The sequence below is a fragment of the Barbus barbus genome (assembly GCF_936440315.1).
Source record: "Barbus barbus genome assembly, chromosome: 6".
Classification (NCBI taxonomy): Eukaryota; Metazoa; Chordata; class Actinopteri; order Cypriniformes; family Cyprinidae; genus Barbus; species Barbus barbus.
In genome coordinates, this window is record NC_136734.1 from 31,978,664 (window position 1) to 31,996,751 (window position 18,088).

An 18,088-nucleotide genomic window follows, 5' to 3' on the forward strand; every position below is an offset into this window, starting at 1 on the left:
ACTTTTGATGTGATTTAATGTTTGCCTCTCCAAGGCTTCACACCAGCCAAATCCTCTAAACTTCTCACAGTGTTATAATCTGTCAATTTCTGCCAATTATCCTTGTCCAATTGCTCAGTTTGGGTAGGACAGAAATATCTTAGTGTCTGTTTTTTATTATTTTTATTAAAAAAAAAAAGAAATAGTTGAACTTTACACTTTGGTTAGATATAGCGCTCTTTTAGAAAAGGTCCTAGCCTAATATACCCAAAAGCCTACAAGTCCTAAACTAAAACTCAAAATTGCATGACACTAGGTGAGCACATGGTTCTAAAGAAGTAACCTTTATGGAGAATATGCTATAGGTAAACCTCATGTGACCCTGGACCACAAAACCAGTCATAAGGGTAAATTTTTCTAAATTAAGATTTATACAACATCTGAAAGCTGAATAAATAAGCGTTCCATTGATGCATGCTTTGTTATGATAGGACGATATTTGGCCGAGATACAACTATTTGAAAATCTGGAATCTGAGGGTGTAAAAAAATCTAATGAGAAAATGGCCTTTAAAGTTGTCCAAATGAAGTTCTTAGCAATGCATATTACTAATCAAAAATGAAGTTTTGATATATTTACAGTAGGAAATTTACAAAATATCTTCATGCAAAATGATCTTTGCTTAATATCCTAATGATTTTTGGCATAAAAGAAATATCAATCATTTTGACCCATACAGTGTATTTTTGCCTATTGCTACAAATATACCCCAGCGACTTAAGACTGGTTTTGTGGTCCAGGGTCACATATTTCTATGGCAAATGACCTGGAATTGCCAAAAATGCTCTTTTTAATGATTTAGGTCGATACTAGCTTGCTAAACAATTTTGCTTAAATGCCTTAAAGCGCTTGAACATAGCTTGCAGTTAATGCATGCAGGAACATTCAAACCTTGCTTTCCAAACTTTTTACATCTTTCTTCCAAATCGAGAACGACTGATCTGGTTTGTTTTCCAGACCTCACAAAAGACATTTTTGTGCAGCCAAGCAATTGAACTCATTTGACATATTCAAAGAGTTTTAGTAAAACAAAAATATTTAAATAACCAAACCAACCACTATATTGATTTCAGTTCAGATTCTCATCTAGTCGCATAGATATCTGTTTTGCACATAAGTGGAATCATATCTAATGTCACTACGTCTTTGTTGCTTGTTTTCACTTTAAATCCTAGATAAAACAGGAATTGTTGCTGCATACAGTGTTAAGAGTAGAATTTCATGTTCGCTGTCATGAGACGATGGCTTAGTTTGATTATAGAAGAACACCATGTCTCTTACAGAGCTTAAACAATCAAAACCCACACAAAGAAAACAGCAAATTAAAACCACTCAGAAAAATCTGCATGCCAACTTTGAGCAGGATAGACGATGGCCAGACAGACTGAGAATCAGTATTAGTTTTGATGAAGTGTTAGTTGGAGGCTTTGGTCTGTAGGGAGGGGAAAAAAAACAGAGCGTGCAGAAACATGGAATTTGTGCAGTGTAAGTAGTCAGGCTTTGTCAAACTCAAAGTTATGCTTCTCTGTCTAGTGATTTAACAAGTTTGAAAACCTCTCAATGCGATCATCAATCAGAACATCTCTTTGTGTGCTCACTCGTCTCAAGGAACATTTGTTCTTTTCTTCTTCTCTTTTGGAACTTGTGAAGCATATTCTGGATCTATACTGAGATATATGTAATGTGTTATATAATATAGAATGAAATGGCTGGGGACTAAATTAAAAAAACTGTTGACAATATAGCATCAATTATAGGACAGGGGAAAAAAAGCAGAATACTTAATTCTCTATTTATACATTTTAAATGAGCATTATATAAATGTGAAGAATAAGCTCTTGTGTTTATATATTATTAGATTTGATTTAATTATAAAAACTAAGGGATATTAGGTAGCTCCACAGCGCCACACATAAACAACTCCAAATAAAATATGACAAGAAAACACAACCCGTCATTAAAATGGATAATTAATTTGTCTCCTCTATATGGCTTTCATCCTCTGTCCTCACTGAACTTTACCACAGACAGATGTATAATTAAAGGTAAGTTATTGTTACATAAAACATAATTAAGTCATAAAGGTCTAAATGAAAATACAATGATAATGATTTTATTTGCATAAATGAAGTTATATAACAGATAAACAGTGGTCTACCACATTGATTGGGCACAGAGTAAGGCTGGACAGTGTAGCGTTGCATAACACGGCAGACAGACTTGATAAGATGAATTATGTCTCAACTAAATAAGACGAGATGTTTTATCATGCAGACTTCTCTGTTACACTGCTTGGATGAGTGATTTCCTAAAGATACTTGACATGAACTGATAGAGAAACCATTCCACCTAAGCCTAAACAATTACTAAATGTCTCGACGGAGTATTTGCCTTTAGAAGGCAATGACAGACAAATTGAGAGAAAAATAAACAGCAGGCCATTCTAAAATCAACTTGAAATAACAGTGTAAGAATATAAAGTAGCTTGTTACACACATCAGACTTTGTTTAGAGAAGATAATAACATGCTAGAACTTCATCGTCATCAAATTCAAATATTAGATTTTGGTTTTGGCAAAGTGGTAAAAATACAAATTTTTTCATCTTGATGTTTTTTTTTTTTTCATACAGTTGTACTGCAGACTTTAAACTGCAGTTCATATAATTCATAAAAGGGATAATGTTTTAAATATCAGAAAAGAGAAGTTTTTGATTTTTGTAATCCCATATATTGCATAAGGGAGAATGTAATATAAATTAATATAAGATGTCATTTATTGTAACATCCAAGGAAAAACCTTTACATATATGTTGCTATGTTGTTTTAACGATATCTTTTAATACCTCTTTTTTTTTTTTTTTTTTTTTTACAAAATATTATGTGAAGTTTATTGACTGCTTTTTAATCCTAAAATTAAACCTAGATTTTCTACTTTTTAAAGTAATTTTGATTTGTAATTGCTTTTGATAATATGCAAATACTACATTTACATGGTGGCTTTAGCACAGCTCCCATGAATTTGTCATTCAAATGTAAAAACTACCCTCAGTCTGGATATCATTATTTTCCCAATTTATCGTGCATCTCATTTTTTTTCCTAAGCCCTAAGCACACATCCATAAAAAAGTACAATGAGGACAGATCTTAATGACCGCTCAGGAGTAGGTTTTACTGTGCTATATGGTTGTGTCGTCCCAGCATAAATCAAGGCCATGGGTCACACTGGTTAGTCTGTGATGATATGCTGCCTCCATGAAAGAGCATTAATACAGGCTGAGCAATAAAACCAGCCATTAAGCAGCAAGGCATGTAAATGGCCACCCCAAATGATGCTTGTTAGAGTTCTTTCTGATCCTGGAGAAGGACAAATAAGCCCTGAGAGATGCAATGAAAGGCCATATTTATATGACAGGGAGGAGGAGGCATATTCTAGATTCAGATCTTTTACTTGTGTCACTTATTACACTGCTCTTTAGAATACCTGATTCTGATTGGTCAGTCGCAGCATTCAGCAGTCGGAAATTTTTTGTTGTCCATGACAATGTTGTATATAAACAATATAAATTTCTGTAAGTTTGCTTTGAAAATGGCTATACAAATAAATAAGATAAAATAAAATAAAAACTGAGTCAATTAAATAAGTACACTCATCCATCTGAAACCGTGTCGTATCACATTTTTTTTTTTATTGTAGAAAGACTTAAGTATGACTACTATTATTAGCAGGTTTTGTCTAATTGTTTTGTATGTTGAAGTGGATTATTATTTTTTTTCTTATAATGGAAGCTTTAAGATAATATACAGTCCAAATGACTAAAATGATTTAAAATCAATTTTTTTTTTTTCATGTGTATGTATTTATTTATTTGGTGAGTAGCCAGATAAAGACATTTGAATCAATAATTATGAGAGACAGTAGTTTAATTAAAAGTGCTTTTCTAATGGTGGCTTGGCACTTTTCTTATTAATGAATTAGAAAAATCTGATCTTGTTACAGTTTTGACAGAAATGATAGCAAATTAAAAATTAGTAAGATTTCATATCTTGGGATTGTGCATAGTTTAGATCTAATGGTATCAATATTTGATACTTTAAATGGAAAGGCATGTTTTGGAGATGATAAGAGTTTAAATAGGGATGCAGATCAAGGGAACTGTCAGCCAGCAAATAGTCAAATCCTGCCTGAATGAGTGGATAAAGTTCCTTAAAGCAATGAATGAAATTACGAAGGAAATAAGACTCTTGCTTTCATTTCGTGTCAGCGGACCAGTGATGTGCCAATGGAAAACACAGAGAAACAAGTAAATGTATTCAGCTTTTCACCAGCCTCTTCCACAACAGCCCCTGATGGAATTAAAGACAAGGACAGTACTGTTGTCCTGATATACCCCTTTCAAAATCAGTTCACTTACATTTGTTAGATTGTAAAATGGCTCATGTTTTTTTTGGAATTGGAGGGATATAAAAATAGCTATTATAATAATAAAAATAAAAAAGCTATGCAACTAAATTGCACTCTAGAAGTGAACTACAGCTTCACAAGAAAGCCAAGTATTATTATGGTATGGGAATGTGTGTATGTGTACTTTATGACCTACTCATAAAGCCTTATTATATCAAACCTGCGCATTTGAGGGTTCAGAATGAATGCAATAGAGACGTTTAAGATAATAAAGTGTAAATCAACATTTATAGAATTTTTGAAGTAACAGTCTTAAGGATATTTTTACCTCCATGACCCTACAGTAGAGTTCAAGCTACAGTTTTCAATACAAACTTAAGGTAAACATGACATGATTATGGCAGCACACAACAATCTGGTCTAAGTGGTAAATAATGCATCATTTTCCAAGGGCATATGACTGCTCTATTGAAGCAGTACCTTATCTATGCTACAGATGGCACTAAGTGCTATGTAAATGTTCGAGAGATGTGCAAAAATGGAAATAGTGGCAATAATGCAGTGCAGTGATGTAAATCAAAAACATAAAATCAAAATGGGATTTAAACTCATATTTTATTTTTTAGCACATTTAAACATATCCATGTCTCAGTTTCAGCACCCATTTACACACCAAAACCTATCAATTCCATTGAGCTGACTGGTTAAGGCTGTAAACAACAGAGTGACCATGAAAGAATATAACAACATTCTTGTGCTTGGATTATAATGAGGAATACTTTTTGTTCTGGAAAATAATCTAAATATGTTATCTCTCACATTTGGGTAACTTAAAGGCAGGCAAATTACTGTTACATCAGAGTAGAACAGTGATGAGTATGAGCGCTTAAAATGGTAGCTTTACGGGCGAATTAAAAAACACCAAAACAATCTGCAACAGATGTGGTGAATTTAGGGAACACAGAAAGCTCCCTTCAACCGTATCTGGATCCAGTCCAACTGCAGACTTCAGTATGCCAAATGTCACGATGGCTCAGTGTACAAGCTGAAAAAGAAAGAAATTAAATTGTCGTGACAAAAAATTAGGTTCTTTTCCACCATTAATTTGAAAGCGAGAAACGAGTTACCTGAGGCCAGTCAGCTTCACAGAAAGCCAAATACTGAGCATTAACTTTAACAGTAAAAAAAGTATTTTTGTCTAAGATAAATAACACACAATTTCAGCTGTTTAAAGAAATAACATTTTCAACCATCAATACAGCCTTTGTTTTTGGTCATATTATGGTCTGGACCCAAAGTTGAATCTCAGGTCAATCCATCTCATCCAGTTGTGTGTGTACTGACACGAGTAACCTTCGAGCGCTTCCCTGCCCAGCATTTTTCACACTTGAATAAGCCATGCATTAAACTAGCCATCCAACTGTTTATAGACGACTTCATTTGGAGTGAGTATAGATAGATTACCCTGGTTTTTGGGGGGTTACCCTGGTTTTTGGCTGCTGCCCCATGGCCTTGTAGATGTGCCAGCTGGTTCCTTTTAAAATGCGATTTACAACTGTGAGACTAATAAATATAGACACAACTGGAACACATTTTCACTTTTATTTACCAGAATATAAAACAAAAGTCTGTTTTACGTTCTGATAGATTTCAATGTCTTCCTGGCTTCCAAATTTGTGTTTTTATAAATTGTTTTAAGCTGCATCTTCTGATGTATGAAATGTGTTAACACGACAAGCATGCCGTCCAGTGGTAACAGAAAAAATATTCAATAAAACATATTTTTACAACTGTCTATGCAACCGCACTGTACAAAATAAATATATAAAGAAAGTAATAACATGTGTTTGACATATCCTGCATTTAGCTAGTCTCAACCATTGGTTTGGAACTAATGAGGGCTTGTTTTTGCAACACATGGAGCTACTAGAAAATGTTCCCTAAACACATTAATTGTACTAGTGAGCCATGTTTTGTCAAGCTGGTAAGCATTGAAGAGAAGCAAAGCATGTCTCTTAATGTTTATTAGCTGTTTAATATCCTGCTTTGAGTCTTTTTTATCATTTGGTTACATTTGATTCCTTTTTAGTCATTACATTCCAGTTTAACCCACTAGCTCCTTTTGCTCTCCATTTCCTACAATCAAGTCTTGTTATTCTAATTTAAGCTGTGAGAATGAACCTGTGGTCAAAGTCTTGCCACCATCAAAAGTGATTTATAATGACGCTTGTCCTTCAAAACAAAGCTTCTCTAATCTCTACTAGAAATGGAGTATAAGGTTTCACGTCTTGTGGTAAAGTATTTGCATGTTGCTGAACGGGGATCATGTCTAGTCGTACCCAAACAAGTGAATTTAATTTAAGTTGCATGTTTGAACCAGAGGTGAATTACTTCATACTTCACTCATCTCTATAAAAGCTGTTAATCAAACTTTGAAATTGACAGTTTCATTATTCTCTCTCCCAAACTGTGCATGTTTGTGCGTGTGTGCATGTGTGTAAACTGCTTGACTGATTAGTAAACCTTTCCTTGATTGTTTGAGTCAAAGACAAGACATCCCCTTTTGGTGTCCACATCAAATTAAATTTGCAAAAGTGATTTTATATATATCGAAAGCATATTAAATGCAACTAAAGCGTCTGCTCTAATGTTTCAAATAAACATTATTTGAGTGTCTTGGGTGTCTCCGGGAAAAAATAAATAAATAAACAAACAGGACACATTTTTTATGCTTGAAACCCCCTTTTTGTCTTTGACCCGTACAACTGTACATAATATGGACCCTTGAATGTGTCCCCCAACATTCATGTTTGACCATCCCCCCCCCCCCCCCCCCCCCCTTAGAATATAACAGCATGCCAGACAATTCAGACTACTTGTTAATCAGGGTTCTTCACCGCGTTTGTGTACTTTATTGGCCTCTTTTCTCCCATGCATTCAAAAAAATTATCATACTTATATTATTTGTTCTTCTCAAAATGTGATTCATGAGAAGCAAGGCTGAAGGTGTTGAAAATAGATTGCTTGCTCAGTAAAAGTGTGTTTTTCCCCTCCAGAACTAATAAATATTAAACAGTCCAAATTCAAAACATATTTTATGTCCTCTGGATTTGATTACCGAAGGCATTATGGTTGCAGATATGTTCAGTACAGTCATATTCATTTCCTTTTGAATGTGCTGTGTTTAAACTCTGAGGTATCTAGCAAAGAGCCTTTGTGTCTCAGAGTGCATTTATCACTCTATCTCAGCTGTAACAGTATCTGTACCAGATATTTCTCTGGAATGCCTTTATATTCCTTAAAGCCATTTCTTCTCCAAACAAGGACACAACATTTTTCTGCCTGCTCATTGTCAAGACCTCTTCATCAGGGTCATAAAAAATGCAATTCATTTTTCATCAAGCATAAGACTCTTTTAGGAAATATCTACGTATTCTTTTTCCAAAAATTGGAGATTGCAAGAATTTTTTCCAAGAATTGGTAACGTATAAGTAGTTTTACGAGGAAGTGGAGAACTATATTAGTATACATTTGATGACACCGAGATAAAACTTAAGTTTAATTTCTAAAAATACAAATAGCCTCCCCAAATTTGAATTTAAGAGACAAACTACATCATTCCATCTGATGTATAACTTTGGTAAGTAGTGTAAAAGGAATGTAGCATGTTTCCAAGGCCTTTTAATCTTCTGATTTTATTTACAATAAGATCTGATTTCCATAAATGGAAGGATGCGGATAAGAACAGAACCTAGAGATTTTAAAAAGCAGCAAGGGAAGAAACAAATCAGAGTAAAAAGGAAAAAGCAATATCATGCTTCTGATATCTGAAGATAAATTGCTCATCTTTGCATGAGTGATTATATAAGAAGCCAGAACTTTTCAGACTTCTCCAAATCTGTGTTGTATTATCCTACCATTTTAATACCAGCTGAAATTTCTTGATAAATATTTTGTTTCAATTACCAGCATGTCAAGCTATTCCTAAGCAAGCAAACAATCATGTTGTCTTTCATTCTCTTCTAATTACTTTCACTTGAAAACACTTATATTGATATAAGCAGAGAAAACGGAATAACAAAAAATGTTTTTCCTTTTTCATCTCAGCTCACTGGGTGACAGGTATATTTTTCTTGTGAAGCAATAATGAATATCATTTTGCCTCTTTAGAATTCCTTCATTTTATCATCAAGTGAGATGAATGTAGCCATCTGAAGATTTATGAACTCCAGTACATGTTTAGACTGAAACAACAAGCAAAGCAACTTTCCTCACAAGTTTAAATGATAGATTGCGAGGAAGAGGAAGATACAAGAAGGGGTAGAAAACATCTGTTTAGATAATGCTGAGAAAAACAAGGGTATATCCTAAAATCCTGACCATTACAATAAACAGGTTGGGATTTAAGGGAAAGAAAAACCTTATTGATGAGTTTGAAATCCACCTTGGAATGACCCAAGGGTAGAGTCTACATAGCCCTCTTAAAGACCCCTGAGCATAAAGCGAGGAGGATTGAATATGGAGTGGTAGTGAACAGCGGAGGGGGTAGATGTGAAACCAACTTAGACAAAGAGCCCATTTTTCCAGGGTCCAGACGACCCCCACTTTGCCATTCAACATTCAAAATAAATAAATAGGAATGGAGAAAGAAACCATATACGCCCCCTGAAAGACTATAGGCTCGAATGAGTGACAGACAATTGAAAAGACAAATTGTTACATTGTCTTTGGCCATGGATGGCAGCAGGGGCAATTATGGGCTGATGTGAACTGTGAAGTCAAAGGTCAAACTCTGTGTCTGAACGCAAATTTGAAGGGGGTCCTCAAACCGGGCAGCATGTAACTGACATCTTGTCTGTCTCTTCGTACTCTCTCTTTTTCTCGGTTTCTCTCTCTCCTTCTCTTTGTTTGGGTTCTCCTTCGGTGCCCCTTCCCTCAAAATGCTGACTAGCTTTCTCTTGCTATGTTGAGAAGTGCTGACGAGGCATTTATCCTGTAGTCACTCACCCATGTTTGATTTAATTGCTTTTCCAGTGCCTTGAAATGCTCTCCCTGGACTAAGCTCTCAGGGGCGAGAGAAACACATGAAATCACTGCCAAACATTTTATATCCTAACGGTTTTAGCTTCTCTTGTAGCCTATAGATTTAGAGACCATGATTAACTGTAATCATTGGAACGGTCTTGACCAGACAAGACCGATTAGAACCGCAATTAATGGCATCAAGTTGCCCATGGGATGCCAAAACTCACAGTACTTTGACAGTCAGTTGAGACGACGAGATGACCTACAGTGCACCGGTGGAGGCAGCACTCCCATGAAGCTTGCGGGCTGGAAAACCCTCCCTTTTCCTGTCACATCCAGTCTGTCTCCATAAGCAAGAATCTGGACGCTGTTTTCTCTGGGAACTTTGCCACCAGGCAGGTGACCTCCCTCTTCCTGGCCTCTCCTTCACTCTTAGCAGCACCTGGACCTATCATTAATCATACGTCCACGCTGGTATATCATACATGTAAGTCAGAAATCAGAAACAGATATGAATGAATCCCTAAAGTTCGATCCACTATATTGCTACAGTATATTGCTTTTGTTTTGCACATTGGACATTTCATCCCCTGCCCAGCTAACAACTTTATGGTCAAAGAGTGTTTATGTTAATGTTTTCCTGAACATTTGTGTAACCAGCGAAAATGTTCTTTAAAGATAAAAAACTGGATATTTAATCATTCACTTTTGGAAATAATGTTTTTTTGGGAATGCTAGGAAAACATTCTTTAAACAAACAAATTAGCTGGATAGGCATCTAGTTAAATATATTGGCTCTAAAAATAAATAAATAAATAAACAACAGTTTACATCCATATTTTTAGGGCATCATCTAAAACCAACAAACTACATTGAGGATTTGATTATTTCAGAATTTATTCTCTTTATTCAGTCCTATATGCAAAGCATACTGGCAAATGGAAAATCCACTGCTCAAGTTATCAAGACAATTTCATGGACGTACTACAACTTATTTATTACTATTATTATTAAATCTCAATTAATGCAGGAATTACAGTTTAAATTACACACAATATTAATCATGTCAACAGATTTCATAAAAATGTTTGCAACTTGAAAGGTTTAATTAAATCAATAAATTTTCATTCTTAACTTACAACCGCGCATTTATTTAAGTTTGGTAATAGGTCCCCTGGGTTTATATTTAGAGTTTTTTACTCTGACAATAATTAAGGTGTCTTGCAACTTATGATTTAATGATTCATTTAATTGTCTTTAACCTATTAAATTGCTGTTTGTTCTTTAAGTCATGGAGTTATTTAAAACAAAAATGGTCAAACTGACCCATAGTAATGTCTAAAGAACTTATGAGTAATATTTTCATGCTAAACTTTGATGAATGTTTATCAACCCTGATAACGCTGAAAGAACGTTCAATCTGAGAATGTTTCTTGTTGGGATATAGATACAATGTAATGTACAAAAACTATTGCACATATGCCAGAATGCAAAGCCATGTTGAAATAAACCGTCTTAGGTTATGTATGTAGCCCCAGTTCCTCGAAGGAACGAGACGCTGTGTCAGGAGACGCTTTGGACAGCGTAACTGGCTCTGAATACCAATGAAATCTGTCCAACGGATGGGAGGGACATCATGGGCGAGGTGACGTAATGACCAGCTGGTATAAAAGCATGTGCGGTGCAACCGGCGTCAGCTTCTAGAATGAAGCAAGCGCTGGCAGGGATGCCGGAAGTGTGGCCTCATGACGCAGCGTCTTGTTCCTTCGAGGAACTGGGGTTACATATGTAACCTAAGACATTCCTCTTCAGGAACCCGAGCTGCGTCAGGAGACGCTTTGGGAAACGAGCCACAGCCAAGTCCCAGGGGGGGACCCGGGACCGTACCGGAGGCCTTAGCCTCAGTGCATCACGGAGGAAACGTGTAACTAGGGGTTGTCTGCCCACTGTCAGTCCACCAAGAGGGGTGTGATAAGCAGAGATTGCCACCACATAGACCTTCAAGGTGGAGTAGGCTAACCCTGCGGAGAGTCGAGCCTGCAGGAACTCCAGCACTGTACCAACCGGGCAGTTAACTGGGTCGAGCTGGCGATCTCCGCACCATGAGGTGAAGAGCCTCCACTTCAGGGCATACAGTTTCCTCGTAGAGGGAGCTCTGGATTGGAGAATGGTCTCAACAACCTCGGTTGGGAGACCGGCAGCTATGAGCTGTGCCCCCTCAGGGGCCACACCCACAGCTTCCACAACTCCAGGCGGGGGTGCACAATGGTGCCTCCTGCCTGTGAGAGGAGATCCCTCCTGACTGGAATCTCCCATGGAGAGCCGTCGAGGAGGGAAATCAGATCTGAGAACCATACTCGGCCCGGCCAGAACAGGGCTACTAATAGCAGCCGAAGTCCGTCCCGGCACACTCTCTCCAGAACTCTGGGGAGCAGAGCGATCGGGGGAAAGGCATACAGACGAAGCCTCAGCCACGTCTGTACCATGGCATCCAGCCCCAACGGAGCTGGATGACGTAGAGAGTACCAGAGGGGACATTGCACTGACTCTTGAGTGGTGAAGAGGTCCACCTGAGCCTGACCAAACACTCTCCAGATCTGCTTCATCACCTCGGTGTGAAGCATCCATTCCCCGGATAACAGCCCCTGCCTCGACAGGGTGTCTGCTCCCATATTTAGATGCCCAGAGATGTAAACCGCTCTCAGTGAGAGAAGTTTGCCCTGGGCCCACGCAAGGATCTGGTGTGCCAACCTGTACAGGGGGCGAGACCGCAGACCTCCTTGGTGGTTGATATAAGAGACCACGATGTGTTATCGGTGCGAACTAACACATGGTGACCTCTAAGGTCTAGGAAAAAGTGTTTTAGAGCCTGAAACACGGCCAGCATCTCGAGCCTGTTGATGTGCCAGGCGAGATGATGGCGAGACTGAAACTGCTTGACAGTGAGTGACTGGCCTTCTCTCACTCTCCTGACTTCTGTGAGGATTGAATCGATCCGAGCAGGAGACATATGTGCCTGCATCGTGGTCGAATCCCACACTACACCAAGATAAGTGGTTCTCTGTACTGGAGAAAGAACACTCTTCTTGGCGTTTAGTCTTAACCCCAACACTTTCATGTGGGCGAGAACAGCATCTCAATGTTGAGCCGCCCTCCGCTCTGAATGAGAGAGAATCAACCAATCGTCGATATAATTGAGTATGCGGACGCCCCGTAGCCGCAGCGGGGCTAACGCGGCGTCCACACACTTCGTGAAAGTGCGGGGTGAGAGTGCTAGGCCAAAGGGAAGTGCCCAATATTGGTAAGCTTTGCCCCCGAAAGCAAACCTCAGGAACTGCCTGTGAGAGGGAAGGATGGAGACGTGGAAGTATGCGTCTTTTAGATCGATCGCGACAAACCAGTCCTCGGACCTGATTTGGGACGTGACCTGTCTGAGCGTGAGCATCTTGAACTTCAGTCTGCTGACTGAGAGGTTCAGATGCCGCAGATCCAAAATGGGACGCAACCCACCATCCTTCTTTGGAACTATGAAGTACCGGCTGTAGAACCCGGACTCTCTCTCGTGAGGAGGAACCACCTCGATGGCCTCCTTCCTTAAGAGAGTATGTACCTCCTGTTCCATTACCAGAGCCTGCTCGGGGCCCACTAACGTGGAAATCACCCCGCTGAACTGAGGCGGACGAGAACCGAACTGGATTCTGTAGCCTCTTTTTGCAGTGCGCAGGACCCATCGAGACACATTTGGCAGTAGTTTCCACGCTGCAAAATAGTCTACTAAGGGAACCAGTCTCTCGAGACTGGCCTCTGGTGTAATCAGAGCGGCTAGTTCAGTGCCCTGAAGCGGCGGACCAGCAGCCCCGAGAGCCGGAGAGCGGCGAGGGAGAAACCGCTGGAACGCCGCCGCCTGCCTCCCGGCCTCCTGGTGCCTGCTGACAACCGAGTCAACAGCGTCACCAAACAGGCCGGAAGGCGACAGCGGGGCGTTCAAGAGGAAGACCCTTTCGCGTTCTTTAATATCCGACAGGGTCAACCACAGGTGCCTCTCCGCCGCCACCAGGGCTGCCATAGACCGCCCAATGGCACGGGCGGTCTCCTTGGTGGCGCGGAGAGACAAATCAGCGGTTCTGCGGAGTTCACAAATGTCCTCCGCAGAAATTCCTTCACCCTCATCCAACTCCTTGAGCAGGTCCGCTTGGTATGACTGCAACACCGCCATGGTGTGCAGACATGACCCAGCGTGACCTACTGCCGCGTACCCCTTGCCCACTAGCGCTGACGATGTGCGCAGCGGCTTGATGGGCAAGGTCGGAGCCTTCAGGGACGACACCGCATCAGGAGACAGATAGCCCGCAAGTGTCTGCTCCACACGCGGCATCGCCCCATAACCGCGCTCCCTCGACCCCGTCACATTGCTATAGAAACCAGACAAGGTGGCGAAGAGACGGGCCGAAAAAATTCTCCCCACGACCTCGACACCTCAGTGGAAAACGGCAGGCTCCGATGTGGAGGTGAGGTCTGAAACCGCAGGAAACGCTCATTCCAGTCTCAACTTGGTCACAGCACAAGTGATCACCTCCACATGCTCCTCATACTGGGGTGAAAGAGGGGGTGCGACGTGTTCGGCGCCTCCCATGTCAACCTCCTCAGGGGAAGACAAGAGAAGCGCCGCGGCCGCTGCCCGAGGGGAAGTAACCGCCAGGCGTGCTTCCGGACTCGGGGAGCGGTCGCGGGATCCAGCAGGTGAGGATGGAGATAGAGACTCGCTCGTCTCCGATCCCTCTGCAAGATCCCGTTGCGAACCCCACGAGGGCCGTCTCCGCTCCGCCTCAGCGACAGCGGGACCCGCGCTGCCGGGAACGCCAATGAAAGAACCCTCTCCTGAAAAGAGGGCCTTTCGGGAGCAAAGCACACGCAGAGGAAAACCCTCGCAATGAGGACAGTCAGCCCCCTCGAGGGCTGCCTCCGCGTGCCTCGCTCCAAGCAAAGCACACACAAGCTGTGTGTATCCTCCGCACACAAATAACGTTTGCATGGAGGCACGCACAGCCTGTATTGCGCCTCACTCCTCCCAAACTTTGTTTTACAAAGCCTCTTGGACATTGCAAAACGGACAAACAACAGTAAATAGGACTTACAAGACACAGAGCGCTTAGCTGAATGACAGAAAGCTGACGACGGTTGCACCGCACGTGCTTTTATACCAGCTGGTCATTACGTCACCTCGCCCGTGACGTCCCTCCCATCCGTTGGACAGATTTCATTGGTATTCAGAGCCGGTTACGCTGTAGGCGTTCCCCAAAGCGTCTCCTGACGTAGCTCGAGTTCCTGAAGAGGAAAGGGGAAAGACTTGTGGGTAAAATGTGGAGGTTCTGGAAGGACAGATTATTCAGTGGTTGGAATAACTAAATACATCACGCCATGCCTTCCTCGTTAAAATGCAATGAGTTCCTGATGACACCACATTAAGGCTGCTTTGTGAAAAAATAAATGCATAGAGCTGGACGGATTCCCATTTTGTTTACAAATGGTCACCAGTGAGGTGTTGCTCTCAGTGCCAGTGACTTAACTCTTTGTTGTAAAGAACACAGCGCCAGTTACATTTCATTCAGTTCGTTGGACAATGAAGAACTACCACATAAATAGCCTTATCTACAGTCATCAGCAGCCACTAAATTTGAGGGCCATTAAGGGTTATAATTTCTTTAATTAAAGGCACTACTTTCACAGCAAATCTCAACTGTTTAGAAAATAAATCTAGTGAGCGCTTGTAGTTAGCAGGGAAAGATTTGTAGTAATTTACTAACTTGCTAATAGTCTCAGGCGAACAGTGATTCACAATTAAATGCGCTGAAATGACAGCTGATTTGTCTGGCACTCATTTAAGCTAGCATTGCTGTGAAATGTTGTTTATGTGATGGTTTATATGTGCTGATGTTAAACAGGGTGTCCCAAGAGCCCTGTTTAGCTTCATACTGAGTAGCGTGCAAAAGAAAGATGAGAGCCCCGAGGCTGCAGAGCTGGACAAATGTCTCTGTCCATGCATGAAGTCACAGAGCCACCGCAACACGTTTCTATGTCTGGTGAATGTCATGCATCAGCTGACCTAATTCCTTTTACTTCAGTCCCTCTTTATGCTGGAGGTCTCAGAGCCATGGGTGAAAAAGATATTGTGGTTTTGATTTGTAAGCCTTATAATTATATTGTTTAATTTATAGATCATAATGATTATTTACATGTTTTTTACAGCCGACAGCACTGTATGTACATGTAATGGATCAAAACAGATTTTTGAAGGAAATTAAAAAAGACAAACTAATTGTGGAGGTCTATTTTTTATATAAATAACCACATATACTCTTTTGAAAGTTTGTCCCATTAAAATCAAATTAAACAAAAAATCCCTCAGGGATATTGAAGCACTTATATGGAAGAAGGAAATAAAACAACAAACCAGCTGAATATGATTTACAGATGAAAATATGTTTTGGTGGTAAAATACAGAGGAGGAAAAAGTGTGTTCTTTGGTGGCATGAGGTTCCTGTAATTATAAACAGATGGATGTCAAAATGCCTCTGAGCTCCAGCATTCCCTCCCAGTCACAAACTCGTTCTCCATATTTATTAAGATGTTCTGACATGGATTTGGTAAAAACTCAGTTTGCAGTGTTCCTCTTTGGAACATAAAACGGTTTCGAATACGAAAGCCTCCTGTGATTGAGAGATGTAGGCTAATAACTCAAAACTCAAATAAGTCCTTTATTTATGATAAGCCAAGCTATCCTGACTGGTTGGTTGAATGAATGTTATTATTTGCATTTAACATTGTTTAATCCCCGCTGTCTGTGACCCTTTTTTAACAATATACAACCCATTTTCTGAAAACCGCTGTTTTACAAATAAATATTTAAAATCATAATAAATGGATGGTAAGGCTTGCAAGTGGCTTAGAAGATAAAATGCAGGCATATTGTTATGCTCCGTTTGGCTTGTATTTGTGGTTTAATGCATGCTGTCATTGTATTGTGATTATAAACAGACATAAAATTTAGAAAAGGCCAACATCTAATCTGAGCTGATTTAATCAAACGCTAGCTGTTAATCATGCCCATGAGGTTAGATGATGATATCATTGCTGTGTAAAAAAAATAAAAAAAATAACCCCGGGGTTGGAAGACTAGAGCGGTTATCAGTTGCGATGTTACTACTGTCACAGGACAGGCTCCTAAATGGACTTTCAGAGGCAAAGGGATTTTCTCTGCTTTCCTTGGCTTTGAGCTGTGAAAGAAAAGTATAACAGCATGTTTGTTTTATTGCTCCTCACTTTTTCCTATTTTCTCCTCTTTTCTCCTCCTCTAGCAAATCTATCTGTCAGCCTTGTCGGCGGTTGGAGAGAACACTGCGAATATCTGAGTGTCCATTCTTTACTTTTTGGCAAACTTTCTGAAGGCCTGTGGTTCAGTGTGGTGGATATATTGTCTCTTTATCCCGAAAAGCCCTGGAGATTTTACGGTGGGCTATAGAAAAAGGATTCAATTGCTATGCCCAATTAAAAATTAATATTTAAAATGCTGTCTCCTGCTAAGATCAACTTAAAATACATCACCCAAATCAGCTTGAGGGTCCGGAGACATCTTCATAAGATTCATATTGCTTTACATTCAATGAGTTTTTGAGCACTAACGTTCAACTGTCATAATCTCCTTTTCACTATGCAGTTACTTTTTCCTACTCCCACATAAACTAGTTGTTTGTTTGTAAATATAATGGTTGCTATGATCCACCTTGGCAATCAATGGGACACAGAAAGAGTTGACTATAGTTAATTTGTAATTTGGGCCTAGTTTAAATCATAAAATGAAAGATTTACAGAGCAGCCAACCCCCAAAAGGCACAAGGATGACACTCTGCTTCAACTCATTTGACAAGCCTTAACAAAGACACAAATTAAGCAATCGATTCAAGTCCAGCTGAGACTTGAGACACGAGCAATAAACCAGAATCAGTTTCTCTACGGTAAAGCTGACTGCTTTCTCCCTCCTGAGTGATTATGGAGTGTGAACATGTTTTATAATTTGACATGTGACATAAAAAATGAATCTCTCAGCCTAAATCAACAGGAGTGTAAAAACGGCTATTTCCTTTTTTCTCTCTCTCTCACTGTTTCCTCATCCCGACATGAAAGTTTAAGCTTTCTGTAAATGTTAGTCATTGGCTTTGCAACACATGCAGACAAGCACTCACAGGTTGGTGTAAAATGTGGAAATGTGGTATACAATCTTGTGAATTCCCCAGGAGATGTCAGGACAACATTATTTTAAATGAGGCCTTAGTCAGTCTTCAATTATATTAAAGTGGGATAAGCTGTGAGTAAATGAAATAATGAAATGGCATGCGTATTTTCACTTTATCAGAACACATGAGCTACTCTGCAATTCATGCGACAGGTTTAATTAGTCCTGATGCGATTTGTTGAGTAACTTCATTAAGAATTCTTATTTTTCACACATGGGTGTGGAACTCTACAGTAAACAGGAGACAAAGATCTCCCATTATGCATCATCACATTCCTGCATTTAGCCATCTATTATCCTTTAAATTAGGACAGTTGCTGTGTTTAGGTGC